The following is a 25656-nucleotide window of genomic DNA, read 5'->3' as shown; positions in this document are numbered from 1 at the left end:
TATCCTCCCTTACAATTCTAATTTTATGAATCTGAATCTTCCCTTTGTGTCTTTTAGTTAGGTTGGCTAAGGGTTTGTCAATATCAAAGAACCAATTCTTCATTTCATCCAATTTTTTTGTAATTTTTTGTTACCATTTTATTGATTTCAGACCTGAGTTTGATTATTTCTTCTACCTACTCTTTTTGGTATTATTTCTTCTTGTTGTTCTAAAGCTTTCAGATGTGTCACTAAGTCAGTAACATGGGATTTATCCAGTTTTCTGATGTAGGTAGTTAGTGCTATGAACTTGCCTCTTAGAACCACCTTCATCGTGTCCCACAGGTTTTGGTGTGCTGCGTCTCCATTTTCATTCAATTCCAAAGAAGTTTTTAATTTCATATTGATTTCTATCTTGACCCAGTTTTCACTCAGTAGTGAGTTGTTCAGTGTACATGAGTTTGTACAACTATTTCTGTTGTTGTTGTTGTTACACAACTTTAGTCAGTGGTGATCACTGACTAAAGATGCAGGGCGTTATCTCAATGTTGTTGTATCTGTTGAGATTTGTGTCCTAATATGTGGTCAATTTTGGAGAAAGTTTCATGAGCTGCTAAGAAGTAAGTATATTCTTTAGTGTTTGGATGGAAAAAATATAAATATCTGCTAGGTCCATTTGATTTATGACATCATTTACCTCCAGCATTTCTCTGTTTAGTTTTTCTCTGAACAATGTGTCTATTAGAGAGAGTAGGGTATTAAAGTCATCCACTTTCACTATGTGAGGATCAATAAGTGATTTAAACTTTAGTAGTGTTTCTTTTATGAACTTGGGTACCCTGTGTTTGGTCCATAAGTATTTACATTATAATATCCTCTGCATAATTTTTCACTAATGAGTATGTAGTATCCTTCCCTATCTCTTCGGATTAGTCTTGGTTTGAAGTCTGTTTTATCTGATGTTAAAATAACTATGCCACCTTGATTCTTGGGTCCATATGCTTGCAATACTTTTTTTCACCTTTTATCCTGGGATGATGTCTATCATTGATAGTGAAGTGTGTTTCTTGCATGCAGAAGAAATAGGGATCCTGTTTTCTAATCTAATCTGTTTGACTGTGTCTTTTTATTGGGGAATTGAGACAACTAATATTGAGAGTTATTATTGGATAGTATTTATTGATTCCCATTATTATGTTGTTATAATCTGGGTTTTTTTCTTCCTCCTTTGATTAACTGTTTTGGGATTATTTTTTTCTTTGTGTCCTCTTGGGTGTAGTTTGGTCAGAAGTTTCCCTTCTAGTGTCTTCTGTAGAGCTGGATCCATGATAGAAACTGTTAAATTTGGTTTTATTGTGGAATGTTTTTCTTTCTTCATCAACTGTGATTGATAATTGTTCTGAGTATTGTAGTCTGGATTGGCACCTGTAGTCTCTCCGAGTTTATAGAACACCTGTTCAGATGCTTCTGATTTTCAGAGTCTCCATTGAAATGTTGAGTGTTGTCATAATGAGTTTGCCTTTATATGTGACTTGATATTTCTCCTTTGCAGCTTTAATAGCTTTTCTTTGTTTTGTACATTTACTGTTTTAATTATGTGTTGTAAGGAATTTATTTTCTGGTCCTGTTTATTAGTGTTCTGTTGTGGGGAGAAAAGGAACCAGCCGGTGGAGCCATGGCCACCTTGGCAGTACACAAAAGCATGTGTATAAGCATGCACAATAACAATTTCCCTTAAGTCAAACTGGAGTCTGTTGCTGTGCTCAGTGACTGGTGACCTATGAACTTCAGATTGATGGGGCCAATGAGAAGAAGCCAACACAGTCAAGGAAATAGCTGACAGCTAATAGGGTGCCAGGGGTATTTACAGTAGCCCCATACCAGCAATGAAGGAGTCTGACAAGTGCTTCTCATCTGACTCCCAGTGTCTGCATTGTTGATTCTGTGCCTTCTCTCCCCCCTCTCCCAAGAGGTATTCAAGCAGTTTGGCCCATAACATTCTATATGTTTCTTGTACTTTAGTAGGTACCTCTTTCTTAAGATTTGTAGTATTTTCTTCAATTGTCTCATTAAAAGTATCTTTTGTGCCTTTGACCTTGGTTTCTTCTTCTTCTTCCTATATCCCTATTATTCATAGATTTGGTTTTAAAGTTTTCCAGGTTTCTTGAACATTTTGTGCCTAGAATTTCTTATATTTAACATTTTGACTAGTCTATCCATTTCTTCTATTTTTATTAAAGATCTGGAGTTCTCTCTCTTTGTGTTTTTTTGTTTTTTTTTTTTTTTTTTTTTTTGGTTTTTTTTTTTGGTTTTTTCGAGACAGGGTTTCTCTGTGTAGCTTTGCGCCTTTCCTGGAACTCACTTGGTAGTCCAGGCTGGCCTCGAACTCACAGAGATCTGCCTGGCTCTGCCTCCCGAGTGCTGGGATTAAAGGCGTGCGCCACCACCGCCCGGCTCTCTTTGTGTTTTAATTGCTTGGTGAGGCTTACCTTATAGATTTTTGTTTGTTCCTTTGTCTGTTTTGTTTTTTGGGTTTTTTTTTTTGTGTGTGTGTGTGTGTGTGTGTGTGTGTGTGTGTGTGTGTGTGTGTGTGTGTTTTGAGACAGTGTTTCTCTGTGTAGCTTTGGTGCCTGTCTTGGATCTCATTCTGTAGACCAGCCTGGCCTCTAACTCACAGAGATCCACCTGCCTCTGCTTCCCAAGTGCTGGGATTAAAGGCATGTGCCACCACTGCCTGGCCTTTACCTTGAGATTTTTGTTTGACACCCTAAATTTTTCATTTCTAGTTGTATTTCAGTTTGAGTTCTTTTAGTGATTTTTTTTCTACTTTTTGTGTCTTGAAATGATTTCTTCATTTCATTCAACTTTGTGTTTTCACAGTCTTTATTAAGGCATTTATTCATATCCTCTTTAAGGTCTTTGACTATATCCATAATTATTATTTTGAAGTCCTTATCTTGCGTTTCAGCTAAATGTCATTGCTCAAGGTCTATTGCAGTAGGGTTACTGGCTTCTGGAGGAGGCACACTGTCTTGGCTGTCCATGTTTGTGCCTTTGGCCTGGGATTTAGGCATCAATAGTTATGCTGTTTAACGTGATTCCATGATGTAGAGATCTGGTCTTGTTTTTGTTGGGTAGGTATTCTGTTCTTTGCTCCTGTCCACTTTGGATTCTAGACAAGTGTGGTAGCTGTGGGGTCTGAGGTAAAGAGTGCTTCTACTGATCAGCAGATGACACAAAGGAATGTTGATGAGCTAAGAGAAAAGGCTGAGAGGGGCTTTGGGAAAGAGGTAGAGGTACCAGGGTCCACACCAAGAGGCAAGAGTCCCCAGGGAGTGGCGGTAGAATAGGAGGAAACCAGAATGGAGGACAGGATTGTGAAAATCACCTACCTGAGTCTCAGCCCAGTGTGACTACTGGTGGTCCCTGGTAGAAAGTGTTCCTGCTGGTTAATGGCTTACATAAAGCATCAGAAATAGGCTAGAAGGAGAGGCTGAGAAGTCGGGCAGGAAAGAGCTAATGGGACCTTGGATCCATACCAAGAGGCAGAGTCCCCAGGGAATGGGGGTGGGGTGGGAGAAGGCTCTTGCAGGTAGGACTGAAAATCTTGAGAAAGGAATAGAAGACAGGAAAGATCTAATGTTATGTTTTTAAGTCTCCAAATTTGTCACCAGACTTGGGTGTTTAATGTAGTTATCCTAAACTTCATCTTATCTAAGCCATGCTCTGAATTTCCATACCCACACCTGTTCTTTCTATTTATAACCCTAATTCATTGACTAGTGAACCTATTGCTCCAATATCTTAGCCAATAACCTCAGGACCACCCTCAACTACTTTCTTTTCTCAGATCCTTCCTTCAACAAATGCTGCTTTCTTCACCTTTGAAACATTTTCAAAATCAGTCATCTTTTCATCATCCACCTTGACCACCCTGTTACAAACCACTGTCCTCTCTAGTCTTGAACACTGAGGCCTTAGCCTAATTTGCAATCTTGCCTTTACTCTTGCCTTCCTATACTTAATGCTTCCATGAAGCTGGCAGAGTTGATGTTCTCTTTAAATCATGAGACAGATCATGTCACCCCCACCTCTTGAAATCTCAGCTTTCTATCTCATTCAAAGTCAAAGTGAACTCCCAGAAGCTGGTCCTCTTCCTCCCATCTAGCCTTTCCTGCCATACTCTCCACTCACTCCACTTCGGTATTTAGTACAGTAAGTATGATCCTGTTAAACCTGCTGCCTATAATGATCATGCAGAGACATGCACATAGACCGTGACTTCATTTTACATGATCTTTGTTTGCAGTGTATCACGCTTCATTAAATAGCTTTTCACTGCAACACAGAGAATAGCACACTCTGTCTACTCTCCATCCCTGTGACTCTGCTTTAATGTCCTTCACTGCTGTTATAAAAGCCTGGTAAGTGCTACATTTACTGCTTTATTAACTGACTTTCTGCTTTCCCTTTCACATACCATCAGAATATTGTAGTAAAGCAGAGGTATTGCATTCTGCTGTATCCCTGTGTTTAAAATAGTGCCTGGCCAAAAATATAAATATTTGATAAATATTTAATGAATAAATGAGTATATTACTCCAGTTTATAATATGCAAAAGAAGTAATCACAGCAATATAAAAGATAAAAAAGATTTTGTAAATATATAGATAGACCAGACACACTATAGGACAAGCATATCATAGTAACAGAGGGCACTTTTTTGATACATTGTGCACCCCAATAAACTTATCTGGGGGTCAGAGAACAGAACAGCCACTATATTAAACATAGGTTTAGGCAGTGGTAGCATGCACCTTTAATCCTAGCATTCCAGAGGCAGAGATCCGTCTGGATCTCTGTGAGTTCAAAGCCACACTGGAAACAGCCAGGCATAGTGACACACGCCTTTAATCCCAGGAGGTGATGGTGGAAGCAGAAAGGTATATAAAGCGTGAGGAGCAGGAACTAGAGCCTTTTTAAGCTTTTAGTTTTTTGCAGTAGTTCAGCTGAGATCCATTCAGATGAGGATTCCAAGGTTTTCAGTCTGAGGAAACAAGATCAGCTGAGGAATTGGCAAGATGAGGTTGGATGTGGCTAGTTCTGTTTCTCTGATCATTCGGCATTCACCCCAATACCTGGCTCTGGGTTTGTTTTTATTAATAAGAACTTTTAAGATTCATGCTACACTTTTTTAATCCTTGTGCTTTCTTCTATGTGTCCAGCACTAACTGATTGATTGATTCACTCACTATACTATCCAGAAACTGAAAGCAATGCTATGAATTGCATCTACCACTTCAGTTGTTCATGTGTCTAAGAGAGGCCCAAAATAATATATGGAATATTTGCCTGTAGCTATTTCAAATTTTAGAAAAGGCATATTAAACCTTATTTTTGCATTCTATATGTGAAGTATATATTTTCCAAGATAATACATATCTTATTATGATGGATAACATATATGCTATATACTACTATGAGAGCTATAATAGATCTTTACACAAGTAGTAATAATGGAAATCATCTACAATGATGGACAAAGCTAAAACTAAAATATTTCACTGAGCATCAGAACTTAGTAGCTGGTAACTACACACTTCAGGTGTTTATGAGAGAAGGGAAATGGAAACTGAGTCACTTGCAAAAAGCAGTCTCTAAAACTTAGAATAGAAATATTTATTGCGCTGTTGCAGGGAAATCTAAAATAAATTAACCAGGCTTACACATGGACAAATCTTAGAATAAGAATGTCTGGCCACAAATAAGGCTAGGGTATATAGTCACATTACATATGCTACAAAGGGATTTCAGATGAAAAATTAACTTATCCTGAATCAGGAATATCTCTAAATTTCTTGAAAATCAAATGAAAACTATCTTATAGAGCACTGCTACAACTTCCAAAATGAAGGACTCCAATGTAAAATGCCCTATATTGGTAGTGAGCAATAATAATAATAACAATAATAGTAATAATAATAATAAATAATGAAGCCACATAAAGAAAAAAGGTTAACTGTTAATGGATGGGAGACTTCACCCTAAGAAATAAATACATTGAATATCAAAGAATGCACATTTAAAATGTCTTTAGAGTGCACATAAATCAAGAATAAAATAAAATGGAAAGGAGAATTTCAAAAACTGAAAAAAAAACTAGAAGTGAAAGAATTCAGTAAAATGAATGAACCAATCTATCATTTAGACTGTGCTAAAAAAAAAAAAAAAAACTTATGAGGAAGAAACACAGAAAAGAAAATGAAAACTATCACAGAGAAATTAAGTGACTTAGGGTACAAGAACAAAAAGATGTACCATTTGCATGATTCACCACATGGTGGAAAAAGAGAAAATTGCAGAGGTAGTATTTATACAGGGATATGGCTTATATTTTCCCAAAGTTAATTAAAAAAAAAGACTCATCATACTGAAGAAATTGGAGATTATGTATTTATTTCTGTGCATACATGTTATATGAATAAAAATCTATATGAGTCATATTCTCATTAACATTCTGTAAGACAAAAATGGAAATCTGGAGATTGCTGTAGAAAACATATTTGGATAGACAGTAGATTTATCCGTAACAGCAGATGCTACATTCAAACTGTTGAAGAAAACTACTCACCTGGAATGCTAAACCCAGCATTCCATACCAGAAATCTAAATTACTAATGAGTAAGGACGAATTAAAGAACTCTTTAGACTGAAAAAATACTTGACAGTTTATTGTTCACACATTCTCACTAAAACTAAATTTGGGTAATCAAGATGGAACTCAATGCAACAAAAGAAAATGGTCATTGGATTTAATAGTAAAACATTGTTTAAAATGCTGTTATACTTTGACTGGAATAGGTTAAAACTTAGGTGGGTCCAAAATACTGAGTAAAATGATGTTTTGTGTACCAAAGGGCACATCAAATTTAGAGAATACGGATATGTCCAATGTAAGCACAGAAGTCCAAATTAGTGAACCAAAGACCCCGGGCTTAGGAGGTGAGGCGGCCCCTTGTGTATGGTACAGAGTACCAGACGAAGAGGGGAGCACAGCTGACTTAATCCCATATTTAATGTCATGCTTTAATCTGAAAAAAAAAAAAATCCTTGCACTAAACTATTTTTGTTGACTAAGCAAACATTTAGTAATCTTTTTCTGTTATTTTATACTGTTTTAAATGTGACACTCAAGACTACAGATATAAACTTTAATTTTTAGAGTAAACAAAGTTTCAGTCAAAGAGTATAAAAATGCTTTTAGTTTAAAGATCATAAATCCTCAAAAATTGTGTGAACTGTAAGAATTTTAACTTCTAGTTAATTTCTCACTTAATTTAATTTTATTTTTTTATAAATATTTTTATTTTATAATTAATTTAATTTTACATATCAGCCACAGATTCCCCTGTCCTCCCTCCTCCCACCCCTCAGCCTCCCCCCCCCTACCAATCCACCCCCCATTCCCATCTCCTCCAAAGCAAGGTCTCCCCTGGGGAGTCAGCCCAGCCTGGTAGATTCAGTTGAGGCAGGTCCAGTCCCCTCCTCCCTACACCAAAGCTGAGAAAAATGTCTCAGCATAGGCCCTAGGTTCCAAAAAGTCAGCTCATGCACTGAGGACAGGTCCCGGTCCCACTGCCTGGGGGCCTCCCAAACAGTTCAAGCTCATCAACTGTCTCAATTTTAAAAGGTTATGAAATAAAGTCATTTCCAATATTTAAGTACTTTTCCAAAGAATGACTGATTTTACATCGTGACTTGAAACTGTAGTATTTAAGAGCAAGCTATCATATTAGTCTGCATTTAACCTCAAAACCACACGTTTCCTTTTCAAAGGAAGGAAAGGGTATTAAATGAGTATTTTCCAAAGAGAACAGTTCACGGGGAACTTGGTTGCATATGCTAAGACACTTGGGTCTGATCTGCCTCAGTTGTCAGCTTAGGACTTCACACATTGGTAAGATAACTGACTGACAGTCCCTCCATGAGCACTACATCAGTTACAATAATAACAATAAGAAGTACAATAAATGTTTTCTCATTATATTGTTTTCTTTCTCAGTAAAAAGGGAAAGTTAAACTTATAAAAGGTAGGATGATTCCAAATGACCATATTGTGCATGCACCTGTAAATGAGGACTGTGGCTTCTATAACCCAAACAGAGTGTGAGCATCCCAGGAAATATGCATCAGATTTGCTTCAGGTTGAAAGGAAATGATAAATTCAAGTAGTTAAATGAACCATGGAGAAAGTGTAATTTACACAGTTAGACCATGTTATACAATTGCTCTACTGTAGAGTCTGTGTATAGAGCAAAACAACTTCCCTCTCTTATTATTTCCAAAAATAAATTTAGTTGGTTGTTCCTCTGTAGATGGATGAGGTATTTCTTTATATCTTTCGAAGCAGTTTCAGGTGGAGAAATAAGGCATTCTACCAATGATGGGAGGCAATACAGTTCAGCAGTTCAGAGCAGTGCTCAGAAGTACCCTGGAGATTCACTCATGCCCTAACACAGGCTGCTAAAGCTCATGCATGTTTTCTAACCATGGTGTGCCTCTGCTACAAAACAAGAATAGAATGTGTGCATAGAAAATAAATGTCATTATGCAAAATATTTAAATGTTTAATCAATGTCTCTTTCATACTTTAAGAGACAGAATAAAAATACTTTCTAGTATTAGTTTAGGCTTCATTAAATCAAATCTACAGCTATACACAATATAGATTTTATTTTTCCCCAATTTGAAACTATTAACCTGGAGATGAAACTTACATATGAGGTGTATATAGCTACATGTCTCTTCTATTCTGCATAGGGCAATATGACTTGAGTCTCTATTTAGATGGCCCTTTTGCTAAGTTCTAATTACCAAATATATATACAGACACAAACAGTGTGAGATTTTTCATGTTAAGGAATTAAACCTAAAAAGTAAAAGTTAGTTAAAATAAAAACCAACTACTTTGATCTGTGTTTGACTTTCAAAACATAATGAGCTCATTCATTATGATGTATTAAAATAGCAAGTATTTAAGTGTTTTACATATCTAAAACAATGAGCAAGGGGCAAAAGCAATAATATTTGAGGCAAGGGGGAAGGGAGGGGAAGCTGCTCATACTCTGGGCTTTTCAGCCCCTTCAATAAGGATGTAGCTCACCTATAAGAGCTCAAAGTCTGTATGTGTGTACACTTGCCTATGTCAGAATGCAGAAACATCTGAGTGTTATATGCATGTATAGACAGGGCACGCTGAGGGCAAAAGATAGGAAAAAACTAGAAAAATAGAAATCCCATTCAAACTGCAAACTAAGTAACAGCATAGAAATCCATACCTAACACATACTGAAATATGAATCTTAATAAAGTATAATACATTAAATAAAATAATATCTAATTGTAAACATATTTCAAAATTTTAAAAGTATAACTACCTTCAGGAAAATATGAACTTAGAGTGAAGTAACATAAAATAGAGGAAACTAATTGTATACCCCTAACAATTCCACAAGCAGAGACTGTACCCAGGACTGAAGGCAGCTTTTATTAAGAGCTTTAGCAATATGGCTGCAACAGGAATGAGACAGGTCGCCATATACAGTGGGCTCACCCTTAGCAAGGTTACAGAGCTGACATGGTCACAGTGCACTGTGCCAATACCTTTAGAGTGATGGAATTCTCAATAACACCGTAAGTTCAATATCATCAAGAACACATGCCCATACTTACTCTGTAGCAGACACCATACTTCCCATACTCCTAGTGAGTTGATTTATATAATTCTCACACTTCTTAGATATAGGTACTATTATGCCCAACTAACTAATGAGATATGGGTAGGTTTAATACCATGCTTTCATCACCCTGCTAGGGAGGGATGGTATCAGAATTTCAAACCAGACAGCCTGACTGTACAATTCGAGCTGTTGACCATCACTCAGTACATTGAGGAAAACAAGAGTTGAAAAGGCAAGAGGAGCAACCAAAGCAAAACGGCCACTGACCCTTGTCTGGAGACATGAGCTAGCTTCTATTTTCAGTTCCCGTGCTCGCCTTCTATTAATGGCTGTTGGGTTGCCATGTGGCAATCCAGAAGACCATTCTAAAATGTATATCAGCTATTATATCCCTGATCAAACATTTCCAATTGCTTCCCCTTAACACGTTCCATAATCTCAAAAACCTTTACCAAATCACAAAAGAGTCTTTTTTATTTATATTACCACCAGCCTGTAAGCTTTTAATTTACCACCAGAACCATGTGTCCAGAATGTATACTTGGTATTTATTGAATAAGGCAAAATATGCACATATATTACTATCATAGCAAAGCTACCTTTTAGAAACCTTCCTTCCCTTGGTTTCCTATACCCAAAATATGTACTAATGAATAGGAAAGAATAATATTGAAAAGAGGGAATAAATAGAAAAACATATTTTAAAAGAACTATGAGCCAGACAGTGGTGGTGCATGCCTTTAATTCCAGCACTTGGAAGGCAAAGGCAGGCAGATCTCAGTGAGTTCAAAGTCAGCCTGGTCTTCAAATTTAAAACCCCCCCCAAAAAAAGAAAGAAAACAAAGCACTATGAAATAGGAAATAACTGACTTTGCTAACCATGGAAAATGATACACTATTAGTCTGTTGTTTTAGGGGAGTGTTTTCTGTTTTTTGTTTTTGTTTTTGTTTTTCAACTAAGCGTTTTACTGCTTTTCAGTACTTCAGTTTTAGGTTTACAAAAAAATTAATCCAAATATTTACTTTCTTTCTTTGGCCCAAAGTTGCCACAATAGTTAACATCTGCATTGGCTGATATTGGTTTATTGTAAGTGATAAATAATAACATATAATTAACTATTTCAGCTGGATTCAGTTATTGTATCACACACTTCTACAGGCTTTGCCAAGTCTATAATGGTGTAGCTCTAACAGTATAGTGTGACACAGAGCAACTTCACTGCCTTACCAATGCCATGTGCTCAACATTTATCCTCCCTCTCAAGCCTTTCTCACTGTCTCCATTTCTTCACTGTTTGCAAAATGTGATAGGGCTGTACTCAATATATACAGCTTCTTATCATTGGCTTATTTTCACCTAGTAACACTCACGAAGACTTCTCCGGGCTTTTTCTCAAGCTCAAACAGGTCATTTCTCTTATTACTGAATAAGAGCCTGTGGTATCAATATTGAGTTGTCTATTCAAGGAAATTCCAATTGCTGCCACTTTTCGACAATTATGACTAAAGCTTCCACAGACATCTGTGTAAAGGTGTCTGTGTGGACACTGTTCAGCTCATCTGGGTCAATACTCAGAAGCATATCCACTGGATCATGCAGAAAGATTATGTTCGGTTTTATAAGAAAGATCTTTCAGCCAGCAATGAACAAGAACGTTTGCTACTCATCCCTGTTGGTATTTAGCAATGTCAATGCTTCGGATTCAGCCACTATGACAGCAGTACAGCAGAAGTTCATGACTTTAAATTTGAAAACTGTTAGACATACGGCAGTGAGCTTCTTGTCACATGCATATGTCCTGTGTACATTTATTTTCTGTGCTGAAATGTCTATTCAGATCGCTCACCTGCTTTTTAACTGGATTGTTTTCTTGTTAGATTTTACGTTGCTTTTGTATGTTTTAGATTCTATTCTTTTTTCACATACATGTTTTATAAAGTTTTGGCTTAGTCTGTGGCTTCTTTTAATTTTTTCTAACAGTTGCCTTCATAAAGCAGAAATGGTTAATGAAGTTCTGTTAGATGTTTTCTTTTCTCAATGATACTATTGATGTTGTGGCTGAAAGCTCGTCATTAAACTAAGATCACATACTCTTTCCTATATTATGTTTTAGAAATTTGCCAAATTTGGGCTAGGGAGAGGGCTCAGTCAATAAATTCCTTGCTACACAAGCATGGGGACCTGAGTTTGGATCTCCAGGACACACATAAATGGATGTGCATCTGTAATTCCAGCACTGGGGAAGTGGGGATGGGACAATCTCTGAGCTCATTGGCTTACTAGCCTAGAAAAACTGGAGGGCTCCAGGTTCAGTTAGAGACCCTGTCATCAAAAATACAGTGGAGCACAGTTGAGAAAGATACTTGACATGGACTTCTGGTCTCCACATATTCACATCCATACACATGTACCTGTACATATATGCCGCACACATACACATGCTACACACACAACACATACACATGTGAAAGTTTGCCAGGTTTGCTATTCAATTTGAGATATGTGATTGTGTGTGTGTGTGTGTGTGTGTGTGTGTGTGTGTGTGTGTGTTTGGGAAGAACTGATATCTTAGGAATGGTGACTGTTATTCACATATAAACTAATTTATAAAAGTATAGAAAGGGACAGAAGAAAGCTAAATGAATGAAAGTAAAGGAAAAGTTTAAAGCCTGGAGGAACAAATCCTTAGAGCATGTAAGATGTACATGTATAATCTAATAAATACTGAATCCTTATTCTCAGTTGCAAAGATGCTATACACACTACAGCAATCATCCCAAGATGACCAATAGGAAGCCACACCCACTGCTGCAATGTTGATCCCACAGAGCCCGGAGTTCTATGCCAAGGAGAGGGCACCAACACAGATCCTGCAAGATCCTCAAAGCAGTCAACTTCCTTCTGTTTGTGCCTCAGTGGTAACAACTCTGCAGTCACTGGATTTCTGTATCTGTATCTCACCTGCACTGATCTGTACCCTTGGCTTTCCCTTCTTCCCTAAGCACACTCAGTCTATGTGCCTTGTGAAATAGCCCCCTCACACTTAAGGGCCAATGCCAGAAAAACATAAAGAGCATCAGGACTTAGAATGGTTTCAGTGAAAGAGGAAGTCACAGCCCCATTAGAACACTGTTTCTAGCCCCGGGTAGGAGTAGGCTTGTGTGGGTGAGCCTGGGGGCTTGTCATTTAAAATAACAGTTCTTTAGAAAAAGCATTGTAAGTTTCAAACATCTTCCTCAAGAACAATATTTTGAATTGCCTAAGTTTTAGAACACTTGGCTCTGTATGTTAATATAAAAATTGAAATCAATACCCATATAAAATCTCATTACAAAAGCCTCTTTTTTGAAATATTGATTGATTAGTCTGTTATAATAGTACTGAAATCAAGTAGTTTCTTCCTTAGCAAACTACATTTATGATTTGATTGACATAAATCAAGTTGTATTAAAGGCTTAAAATATACTATTGATCAGAAGATTCTAAATACTGTGCTTCAAAGTAACACTGTTTCAGGAATCATGTTTTACAATACACAAGAGGTTGTGGAAATTGTATTTGAAAGCCAATATATTTTAAAAGAAAAGATTATACTTTTTTCAAAGAAAATAACTATATATTAATATGTATCTATGATAGAAAGATAAGAATAAATGTCAGAGAAAGCTATTAGATGAATCAGACTTTATTGTTCCCATAATACTGGTAGTGTTTTTTAAAATGTTATATTCACAGACTAAAAGCCTCCTGGTCTAAATTTCCCCTTTCAAATCAGAAGAAATTGGGTGCCTCTTTTTGGTAATGTTCCAAGCAACTAAAGTATTACCAAGGAAATTACATGATGTATTTTTTTTTTTTTTGAGACAGGGTTTCTCTGTACACAGCTCTGGCTGTCCTGGAACTCACTCTGTAGACCAGGCTGGCCTCAAACTCACAGAGATCTGCCTGCCTCTGCCTCCTGAGTGCTGGGATAAAGGAATGAGCCACTACTACCTGGCTAATGTAATTTTTAGACTACAATTATTTGTTTGAGTCCTAAAATTATTCTAAGAAGAAGAAAAATATTTTGCCACTAGAGGGAAAAGACCAACAAGTAGATATATAATAAGATTTAAAAGTGTCAATGAAGGCATATCTGTCCAAAAACCTGGAAGAAACCGCCTCATCCCAACCCCAAACAGGCAGATAGCAAACTGCAAAGTCACATCTGGAATTTAATCCCAGGAGAACAGATCCAATCTAAAAGGCTAAAGAGCTAGTACAGCACTTGCTGGACTATGCTATCAGGTAGGATGGCTAGCTTGGAGGATCTAAGCACTATGGAAACAACTCTATAAACAGCTATGCAACACAATGGCTTTTGAAAACCACAGGCCCCTGAGAACAAAAGCCATAATGGAACAAAATAAGAATGCTGGTCTTTAGGTCATAAACAGCACACACATTCAATTATTAAAAGAATGGCACTATATCTAATAATTAGTCTTCCACATAAAATGTTGATAAGCATACAAAGGGATCAGGAATAGCCTGGAAATAAATGAGTGCAAATCAAAGAGCAGAGACATGCTGTATCAGACCCGATGTTCTGTGAAAATTGTTGCTGAGGACCAGGAGGACCTGAAATAGGTCATGAAAATCACAGGGAGGACAATAACTTCCAGAAATATACAAGCTAAAGAGAAGAGATTACATTTCAAGATACTAATGGCTGTGTGCATTTACTTTAGACCAGAAATGTGGAAGCCAAGCTTACCAAGCAGAAGACTAAAGGAGACAATCTCAGAAGGCTGGAATCAAGGTTCATCATAGGCTTCCAGGAAGAGTTCCAAAGTATAAGTATATACAAAGGACATAAGCATAAAGACTGATGGTGTGAGTGGGTGGATATGAGGTATCAGCAGTCTCAGACATCAAAGTAAGCTTAAAATGAAATTCAAGAACAAAATCAGACCTATGCACTCTCTGCCATCCAAGCAGGAGATCTACATATGCTATTCTAGAGTGGTCTAGCCAGTGACACAATGAATAGGCCAATATACACAGAAGTGCGTTCAACAAGTTCAACAATATTGTTTTAGGAGATTAATATATAAATCAATAGATTTTGAGTGGAAAAAAAAACTATTTTCCCCTGTGTCAGTGAGCCTCATTTCATCAGTCAAAGACCTCATGAAAAGACTTCCTTCTCCTTAGAAAGTGGGATTGTTCCAACAGACCACTAAAACTGTACCTCTTCCACAGTCTCTTGCAGTCCCCACAGATTTTTGGATTTGTCAAACTTCCACAATTATGTAAGTTAATTCTTTAAAATTAATGTCCCTGAAAAGGCACTTTTTGTTGAAGAATCCTGACCACAAGACTCTTGTTTGATTGTCCTGCTCCGAGAAAGGCTTTCCTAGCTATTGCTGAACTGTGTGAGATCAAAGGTAGGAGTGCTTGCCTAGTGCATAAGGCCCAGGGAAGGCATAAAGCCCTGGGATCTACGTAGCACCACAGATGTTTCCAGAACCATATCTACAGAGAGCCCAGTATAGTGTGCCTAATCAATGCCCTTTAGACATATCTGAGTTTAAGATTCAGATACTTCTGGCCCATACTTTCCTCAAGATTATACACAATTCTGATACTTTCTACCCATTCTTTATGTGAGCAAACAAAGCCTACACAAATATTTGCACCTAAATTAATATTACTTGTCCTTGTTCGTTCTTGTGGCTAACTCTGAAAGATGAATCACTTTTTAGTCATTCTGAAGGTGTAATTTAGTTATTCAGAGGTAAACTCTAATCTGTACTCCAAAGCACTTCTTTTTAATTTCCTTTAGAAAGCCAGATGCTGAATTAATAATCCAAAAGCCTAGGTTATTCATCTAAGAGGTGAAATGTTAGGAAGTCATCTCTAATGATGATGGCTTTTGGAGAACACTTATTGTCTGCTAAATACTCATTAGCCCCTTTAATGCACATGAATTCAAATACTACAAATGAATGCTATAACATAGGCATTGCTGCCCGGCTTTACAAAGAATCTAAAGTTGAAATTTTTAAGTTTACATGGCAGAATAACTCATATATTGGTGGTAGCCAACAGCTGTCTAATTGGACTTAAGGCCCGATAAACAGAAAGGAAGCCAAGCCTGGAATTAGAAACCCAGACAACTACCTGGGGCTAGTGAGGTCATGGATCTTAGAGGAGAACCCACCACTTCTTAAACCTATACTTTTCTAAACCAGTGTAACCTCTAACTACATTGTAAGTTGTGGTGATATTGTGTTCCCCAAAATATTGTGCACCCTAATAAACTTATCTGGGGTCAGAGAACAGAACAGCCACTAGATATAGAGGCCAGAAAATGGTGACACACATGTCTTTAATCCTAGCATTCCAGAGGCAGCGATCCATCTGGATCTCTGTGAGTTCAAGGCCACACTGGAAGCAGCCAGGCATGGTAACAAGAGCCTTTAATCCCAGGAAGTGATGGCAGGAAGCAGAAAGGTATAAAAGGCGTGAAAACCAGGAACTAGGCTGGTTAAGCTTTTAGGCTTTTAGCAGCCATTCAGCTGAGATTCATTCTGGATGAGGACTCAGGGACTTCCAGCCTGAGGAAACAGGATCAGCTGAGGAATTGGCGTGGTGAGGAAGCTGTGGCCTGTTCTGTCTCTCTGATCTTCCAGCATTCACCCCAATACCTGGACCCAGGTTTATTTTATTAGTAAGTCCTTTAAAGATTCATGGTCCAGTAAGTACATATTTTTATATCCACAGATAAGGGTAGCTCCCACCACTCACTGAAGAAGCTTCTCCTCACAGAAGACAAAGAGCATTACAGAAAGACTCAACTGGTCAAAACAAAAAGAAGAAACTGATTATGGGTGCCCAGCTCCAACTGATGTATCTACATCTCCACACCAAAGGCCGAGGGAACATGGGGAAGAGTAGCCAGAAAGATTGTTAAGAGTCAGAGGACCAGGAAGTCGGCTGTGAGACTGTGTCTCCTAGAAATGACAATCCCTCAACAATCCCTCAACAATATGGCTCTGTAAATAAGACCTTAACAATGACAACACAAGTAGACATGCTAATGATGGAAGGGGGAATCTCACTGGACCCTACCCCTACAAATAGAACTGCAGGCAACTCACAACAATGGAGAAAAGAATTAGTCTTCCTTATGTATGAGCCCCCCAACTGATTATTCACTATCAATTGGTCAGTCTTGAAATTATATACATACAAGCAATATTAAGTGGACTCCCCAGATTTATTTATATATTATTATATAGATATGTAACAATCATAATTAAAGAAAAAGAGGCTATGAATTTGAGAGCGAGTGGGGGTTACAGGAGAGATTGGGGAGAGGAGAAGGAGGAACAATAAAGTATTCATATATATTTTTTAATTTGCAAGAATAAAATATTTTTTTTAAAAATTAGAATCAAGACTCTCATTCCAAATCTCAGTCACACTGTACAATAAATAGACTCACAATAAAACATCATTCCCAATAAAGAATGAAAAATGGAAAAAATATTATTTTGGGCTGCTAAAATTAATCATGTCTTACAGCCATTCTACCTACAGCATCTAAAGAAGTTGGAATGTTCATCACAACATAGTTGCATAATTTACCATGCAGAAACAACTAAGAGTATACCAGATTGAATAAGAATTAAAATTAAATGTCTTCATTTCAAAAAAAATGTAACAGTGTATGCAGAAATGTAATGTGCCTGCCTTAACTATAGTCAACAGTAACAATGGTAATCTCTGAGGAAAACTGCCACTTGAGAGCTCTGAGGAAGAAAAGGCAGGTGTTGTGTGGTCTCCCTGATTTGACTGGTCTTGTTTGTTTAATACCTTGTAGTCCTCACATCCCTGGGAAGGAAACTAAAACCAAAGTACAGATGGGAAAGTGGAACTCCCTTTGGCAGCTCATCTGCAAACCTTGAACTGATACGGAGATAGTACTGACCATAGCTTATCAATCTCTCCAAACATGGGACATTCTTCCTAAAAGTAACGAAGGCTTTAATAAATACACTTTTAAACCAGGCACAGTGGTGACTGCCTATAATCCCAGCACTTGAGATATGGAAGCAGGAGGGACAGAAATTCAAGGCAAGCCCAGCTATACACACCAGTTTGAGATCAGGCTGAACTACATGAGACACTGTCTTAAAATCAAAAGGAAACAACAATAAAAAGAAACAATTTTACAGCCAACTGACTCACATACTTCAATTACAATGATTTGCTTGCACTTTAACTGTGGTCTATATTAAGTCATGTGTGTATATCTTGTTCTTTTATACTTCTCCTAAAACTATCTTGAAATAAAAAAAATAAGTAGGTGTGCAAAACTGCACCTCGAAGAAGGTGCAATGAAGCTTTCTCTTAACTGTGGTAATCACACTCCCATTAAATGTTCTTCCATTAAATGTTCTTACAAATGACTTCTTTTAATTTCCATACTTCCACCTTCTCAGATGGAATGATGACTGCAGAAGAATTATCAGAAAAAAAATAAAGGACACCTTTAATTTAATTTGGAAATATTTTATCTCAGTAATCACAAGAGCAGATTTCAATTAATTTTGAATGTCATGTTTTATTTTGACTCCCAAAGAAAAACTTTTAAAAGCATATTACCCATGAGCTTTCCAAATCCACCAAGAATAGCCTACTGAATTTCATAATAAGTAAAAAATTAGACAAGACGACAATTATTTTATCATTGTGCAATCACTGTTGCAGTGTTTCCTAAGAGAAATAAGTTAAGTTCCACAGAACTATTTGGTACGAAGCTGCTTGAGATGCTTAGATTTAAATCTATTCTGAGTTGGCTGGAGAGATGGTTCAGTGGTTAAGAGCACTTGTAGGTCTGGTAGAGGACAGATAACAGTTCCCAGCACCCACATCAGGCATATCAAAGGTACCTGCAACTCCAGTTCCAATATCTGACACCATGTTCTGGTCTCTGTGGGCCCTCACATACATGTGCATACAGACACACACAAACACATAAATTAAATAAAATACATTTAAAAAAATAAATAAAATGAAACAAATTTATTCTAAAGTTTTGGTACCAGAAAGCACCTACAAATCCTAGCTATCCTGTATTTTGCTTCGACCCCACCCTGTCAGAGTCATTTATGTGACCCATGTCTCACCCCTCCCTTCTATGTTAGTTACTGCAAACCAAGAGTTATGTATGTGACCTATCTACAGAACTTCACAGCTTTATGGTATGGAGTTTTTCATGCTAATATTATAATTTGCTAAAAATAGTTAGGGGATTTTACCAGTACTGACTGAAATTTTTCATAATGAGATTTAAAAATACTATATTTGTATAGTATGCATTTACAGACAATGGTATTGGTAGCATTTATCCAAGGCAGCACCAATAATTAAAGTGCTCAATATAATGTCTGTGAGTTAATGGAAGCAGAAATAAATGCATGATCTAAGCAAATACAAAATTCTCTTCAGCTCCATACTTTTCTGGTGAATTCACCCAAAGCACTCCATACTTATTCTGCTGCTGTGGTGATGTGCACTGGCTCTAATGAGCTATGGTTTCCACATATCATTCTGGTCAATTTGTGAGAAGCCTAAATGGCAGAGCAGTAGTCACAGGGCTGTCATTGATCAGCCCCAGGAATGCACCATCCTCTACTGGGCATGGCATTCATAAAAAGACTCAAGTTTGAAAAATATTCCAGCTTCAGTAATGCATACACTAGCAAAACTTCAAAATCTGAATTTATCTTTATTAAAGGATTGAGGGAATGTGAGACAATTAGATAAAGTTATGTTACTGCTACCATCTGTGCATTCCATCTTAAGATGTCTTGGGATGTAGTAAGAAGCTCCTTTTGTTAATGAAAAAGTAATGAAGTGGAATTGAGAACTAATAGAAAAGCAGTAAATGCAAGTGCATTATAACTGTGAAACCACTCTCAACAGACTCTACTCACTTTGAGGATTTATTTAAATTAGCAGCCCCATGACAACTTGCATTGGCATTGGTAGTGTCAGCTGAAGACCATTTAAATTTTACATGTTCATTTGATTATTAATAAGATTTTGAGCAGAAAAGATTTATGAACTATGGTACAACTTTTATACTAAAACTGTTAAAATACTAATCCACAATCCTTTATCCGATCCTCTGGAGCAAGATACATTTCAGAATCTGGAATGTGTATATCTATCTGTGTTACATTTATTTAGAAAGTGGCTCAGTAGCTATTTCACAAGTTAAATAACTTTCTATAGCTTTTAGGGTTCTAGAAAGGACCAGAGGGCATGACCAACTGGGGCACCTGGATAAAATGTTAATGAAGGTGGCATATATCCAGATGGATCACAGAAAATACAAAGGATACCTCAGCACCCTGAAGTTACTATTGTGGTAACTATCACCATGGTTAAGGGAGTTGTTGGTGAAAGCTAAACTAAGATCTTGTGAAACTGAGACCAGATGTTGAGACCTTCAGTTCAGAGAGACACAGAATTCCACTTCATGAAGGGAATAGGAACCTCACTCTGCTTGTTGATTCCAATTTTTTACCAATGACTTGTACTGAATGAACTAATAGAAAAACAGATTTAAGGAATCTGCAAATGTAGATTATAGAAAGTTAGACTTTCAAGCATACAGGTCAAATGAACCTGGAGAATAATCCATCACTCACCAGAGTAGGGTCTGGGATAGCACTCATTAATCAAGCTATTAATATTTCTACCACAAGATACATAATAAGTGACTAAAGATGGACTATAACTTCTCTTTAGACCACCTCATTATTGCCACCATATGTATTACTAAAAGCAACAATGACAAAATAAATACTCTGGCTCTTCATAGCCTTTGGATATGGTTATATCTAGGTTTTGCAGATGTGGCAGGAGTTTGTAAAGGTGAAATAAGTGTCAGTCACAAAACTGAATCATTCAGGATTTGAGTCATATCTCAGTTGCTAACTCTCTGTCCTCTTCATAACTTGCCATTCCCTGACTTAGGAAATGATACAAAACTAGAACACATACATTCCACAGTACTGACATGCCTTGAAGACAGAGTAAACATGCTTATAGGCTCCACGTTTCATTGGAAAATTCTCAGTTAACCACCACAAGCATGTCTCCCTCCCGACAAGAGGAGTTGTGCTTAGTTCTCAAGAGTTCTTGTATCCCATAGTTGCTTGGAGTCCCCAATCAATGTGAATAGCACTTGTATGTTTTGTCACCCACAAGCACCACTACAGCTTGAAGCATCTTCTCCTTTGACTGACTTTCACTGTCACTCATCTGACTGGGCATAAGTTATATAATTTTAAATTACATTTTATACACTTGAAAATGTAATTGCATCCCAACTTCAACCACAAGGGATAAATTATGAATCTACAAGTGTATTTTACGTTTTATTATATTCTCACTGATGTTACTAACTTTTCAACATAGTAAACTCAAGTCTAAATACAACCAGGAACACAGTCAGCTAATCTTGAGTTAGAATGAAAGTTCTCCGTGCTACATAAGTATGGTGATATTTTATTTGGTTACATCTACACATAAGTGATCAACCCCTCTCTTCAAAACTCTTCTAGCAGATAAAGCTATCTCCTTATTTTGTCTCCATAGCTGCCCATACCATGGGCATCCCTGCTGCCCAGGAAGTGGATTTAAAGTATATATAAGAAGGCATAAGGAAGACTCCTGCAGGCAGGCATCGCCACCAACACCTCCCATCGGACTGGATCCTGCAATTTACAAGACCCACTCCCTGCCCCAAACCCATCCATCCCACTCCCCCGCCACTCCCACCTCCCACCCACCACCGACCTCAGTGGCTCCCTGAGACACAGAATCTGCCATCTCTGATAGAACCAAGAGGAAAGTGTCTCTTCTCACAGTCCAAGAGTCCTATCTAGGACCTAAGTCCCCAAGACACAAACCATTCCCCCCACTCTCAACCATCGCTACCCCAGGTGCAGGCCAACAGGGAAGACTCCTGCTGACAGGCATCCCCACCAACACCACCCATTTGACCAGACCCTGCAATCCATAAGAACCACTCCCTGCCCCAAACCCACCCATCCCCCTGCGACCTCAGCAACTCCCTAAGACACAGAATCCGCCAGCTCTGAATGGACCAAGAGTGCCCATTGGACCAAGAGTGGCCCCCTGAGACACAGACACAGCAAGCACAGATTGGACCAAGAGCAACTCCCTCAGACATAGACCTCTCTTGCACCAACTGGAGGAGGAGATGGGTAGACGCCAGTGCAAAAATACATACAACAACATAAAGAGCAATATGGTACCACCAGAACCTAGTGATTCTACAACAGGATTTGAACATCTCAACGTAGATGAAGCAAAAGAAAGCAATCTTAAAAATAAATTTCTGAAGATGATAGAGACCTTTGAAGAGAGTCAGATCCCATGTTTTTGAGACATCAGTCCCCAAGCCTTCTCCTGACCCCTGGCTTTGGGTGTGAACTGTAAGCATGTTGTTTCCCTCTCTGATGCTCTACAGCACAGTCCCACTTCTCAGGTTCAGTTAATTTGCTAGAACAGCATACAGAACTCAGGGAAACATGCTTACTGGTTCATGATAAAGCACATTACACAGGATGCTGATGAAGTAATACAGAGGAAAATGGCAAGCAGCTTCCTTGCTTTCTTCCAGTGTACTGTGGCGCAAGAACTGTCACATTCTCCGCTGTATGAATGCTATCCTTTGAGAATCCTATGGAGACTTCATTACATAGGCATGAGTGATCACATCATTGGCCACTGGGGACAATTTAACCTTTAGATCTTCTCCTCTGTCTAGAGAAATGGTTCTTAACTTGTGAGTTGCAACCCTTATGGGGGCCAAATGACCCTTTCACAAGGGTCACCTAAGACCACTGGAAAACACGTATATTTACATTATGATTCATAACAATAGCAAAATTACAGTTACGAAGTAACAATGAAAATAATGTTATGGTTGGGGGTCACCACAACATGAAGAATTGCATTAAAGGTTGCAGTGTTAGGAAGGTTGAGAACCACTGGTCCAGAAGACAAGGGCTGAGACTGAAAGTCCAAAACCTCTAATTCTGCTTTAAGCCTTTCTATGACCAGCCCAGATCCTGAAGCTAAAAGGATCTTCCAGTCAATTAATTAGCATACAAAATGTCATCTCTGGAGGTTCCAAGGATTTAAGGAGTTTTGCACAAAGAAAGGAGGAAGACCAATATAAATCTTGCGATATCATAAACTATATTCTTCTAAAATCACTGATATTTGCTGGGGGAGGGAGAAGTCTGCTTTTCTTTCTGTTGCTGTGATAAGACACTGACCAAAAGCATCTTAGGGAAGGAAGGGTTTGTTTAGTTTACACTTGCAGAATGAATCTTTTTTTTTTTACTTTGATGTGTTTAAATGCATGGTATTCACTAAGTACAAGACAATTTTGCACATCTTTCTCCAAGTGTTCCCTCTTCCTATTTCTATCAGGACCATCCATTCTTCTAAGTCATCAAAGAACTCAGATGCACTTCAACACATACTGAACATCTCTTCTCAGCATATAATCCACTTAACAAGAATGTCCTAAATTCTGACCAACAGGAACTTCTTAGTAAGATGAGAATTTAGGAACTTGGAGATATGGCTAAATTAATTACAGTCTATAAAACATGATAAAGCATTGTCAGTCAGGCATGGTGTCTAAGGCTTTTAATTGCAGCACCCCCAAAGGCTAAAGCAGGAGAGCTGCCACAAATGTAAACCCAGTACGAGCTTCAGGCCAGCCTAGCCAAGGGAGTAAGGTCCTGTCTCAAAAAACAAAACTTAATTAATTAAATCCATTAAGACATTGTTTTTGCCATCTCATTGCTAGCATTTTTGTGTGGCCTAAAATATGCTAAATTACTAAAATTTTAAATTTTATCAGTTGACAAAATTGATCAGTATCAACCATATCGTTGACCAGAAACTGTAAGAACGCCCACAGGGGCTGGAGAGACGGCTCGATGATCAAGAGCACACAGCGTTCTTCCAGAGGACTGGGGTTCTGTCAGCTCACAGCCACCTCCAACTCCAGTCCCAGAGGATCAGAAACCCTCTGCTGGCCTCCAAAGAAACCAGGCAGGCATGCATGTGGTATACAGACATACACACAGCTAAACCATCCATACACATAAAATAAAAAAAAAAAAATTAAAGTTAAAAACAATATATCGGACAAAATGCTAGACAACAGAAGGATCTGGGAACCACAGGAAGAAATGGGACTCATCTACGTAAAATGACAAAAGCAGACTGATTACGGGAAGACTCGCCTTTGAGCACTTAACACAGGAACCTGGTCAAAGCTTCGTGTTCAGTGAATACTTCTTGAATGTTCTAAGATACCAAAATGGTCTCACTTTTGTTCTTAAGGTTCAAAGTAATCAGAATTGCCCAAAGGACTGGTTAAATGGCCACTTGCCCCACCCCCACAGTTTCTGAGTCATCCATTCTGAAGCGTAGCTAACTAATTTGCATTCCTAACAAGTTTTTAGTCAAGAACTAATAGTCTATACCAGAGTTTCTCAACAATGAAATGGCTCACATTTTGGACCAGATTGTTCCCTGTGGAGGGCTAACCTGTGTATTAAGATATTTTGCAACATCTCTAACACCTTTCCTAAATGTGAGTAATTCAGTAACCCCTGAATTGCACAATGCTCAGGAGAACAGAACTACAGCTCTAGATTACACAGGATGCCTGTTCTGGCGGTTAACTACTAATAAGCCTACCTTCTCCCATAGACACTATTATCTAGATTTAGATGCTAACGGGATATAAGGTAACATTTCACAAGTTACCCTCTCAATGAAACAGAAAAATGTGAACTAGATACAAAAAGAATTAAGCTTTGGATGTATTTATTTAGCCCAGAGGTTTTGATTAGATGTACAAATAACACAGAGACAGACCACTCAAACAAACCTCTATTTTTTTTAACTTGGTTTTCCCTTAAAATGGGCTATTTCTTACAGCAACAATCAAATTATAATAACCACATGTAGTATCCTCTTAAGGATCCAGAAAGGATTCCAGACAATATAGGAATGAATATTGAGATCATTCAACAATGCCTCCTATGGGCACCAGAAAAGTATGTAATCCACAGCCAGAATTCTGCTCCCAGGTAGCCAATCATACCTATTTCCCTTAAGTATTTTTAGGTTTTTGTTTGTTTGTTTGCTTGCTTGCTTGCTTTGTTTTGTTTTGTGAGACAGGGTTTCTCTGTTTAATTTTGGTACCTGTCCTGGGTCTCACTCTGTAGACCAGACTGGCCTCAAACTCACAGAGTGCTGGGATTAAAGGCGTGTGCCACCGCCACCCGGCAAGATCTGTTTTTTTTTTTTTTTTTTTTTTTTTTGGTTTTTTCGAGACAGGGTTTCTCTGTGTAGCTTTGCGCCTTTCCTGGGACTCACTTGGTAGCCCAGGCTGGCCTCGAACTCACAGAGATCCGCCTGGCTCTGCCTCCCAAGTGCTGGGATTAAAGGCGTGCGCCACCACCGCCCGGCAAGATCTGGTTTTTTTAAATATCTGTATTTTAAAACTAATTACAGGAATTCCTTTCTCCAACATTCTCTATAATTCCTAGTTCCCCAAAAATAAATTTCCTCCAGTCAGAATGTTGTTATCATTATTTTCTATCCCTTAAAGAAAATATGTATTAGATGCATTGCCTTTATGAAAAGAAAGTGAGTCTCTACCTGCTAAGATCTCAGTCTGCCCCTGGTGTCTCCCAGGAGTGGAGAGGCCAGGCCTGTCTGTAAAGTGACTACTTGACCTGAAAGGACCAACACTACTGCAGCTCTTCAGCCTTTGCCACTTCACTCCCATGCACTTTCCTCCAGCTCCC

The 25656-nt window shown here is 38.0% G+C and overlaps 1 protein-coding gene and 1 pseudogene across 5 annotated transcripts in view; one reads left to right on the top strand and one right to left on the bottom strand.

Annotated features, from left to right (window-relative positions):
• Macrod2 (mono-ADP ribosylhydrolase 2) overlaps positions 1-25656 on the bottom strand; it is a 1966896-nt gene that overhangs the window by 1779214 nt on the left and 162026 nt on the right. The gene's annotated exons all lie outside the window — the stretch shown is intronic.
• Positions 6925-25656, top strand: part of LOC128102525 (M-phase phosphoprotein 6-like) — a 27402-nt pseudogene continuing 8670 nt past the window's right edge.

This window comes from Peromyscus californicus, unplaced genomic scaffold (assembly GCF_007827085.1).
Source record: "Peromyscus californicus insignis strain IS unplaced genomic scaffold, ASM782708v3 Scaffold_7__1_contigs__length_154581171, whole genome shotgun sequence".
In the NCBI taxonomy this organism is placed as follows: domain Eukaryota; kingdom Metazoa; phylum Chordata; class Mammalia; order Rodentia; family Cricetidae; genus Peromyscus; species Peromyscus californicus.
Note: the sequence above shows the minus strand (reverse complement) of the source record. Positions and strands in the feature narration are given on the sequence as shown.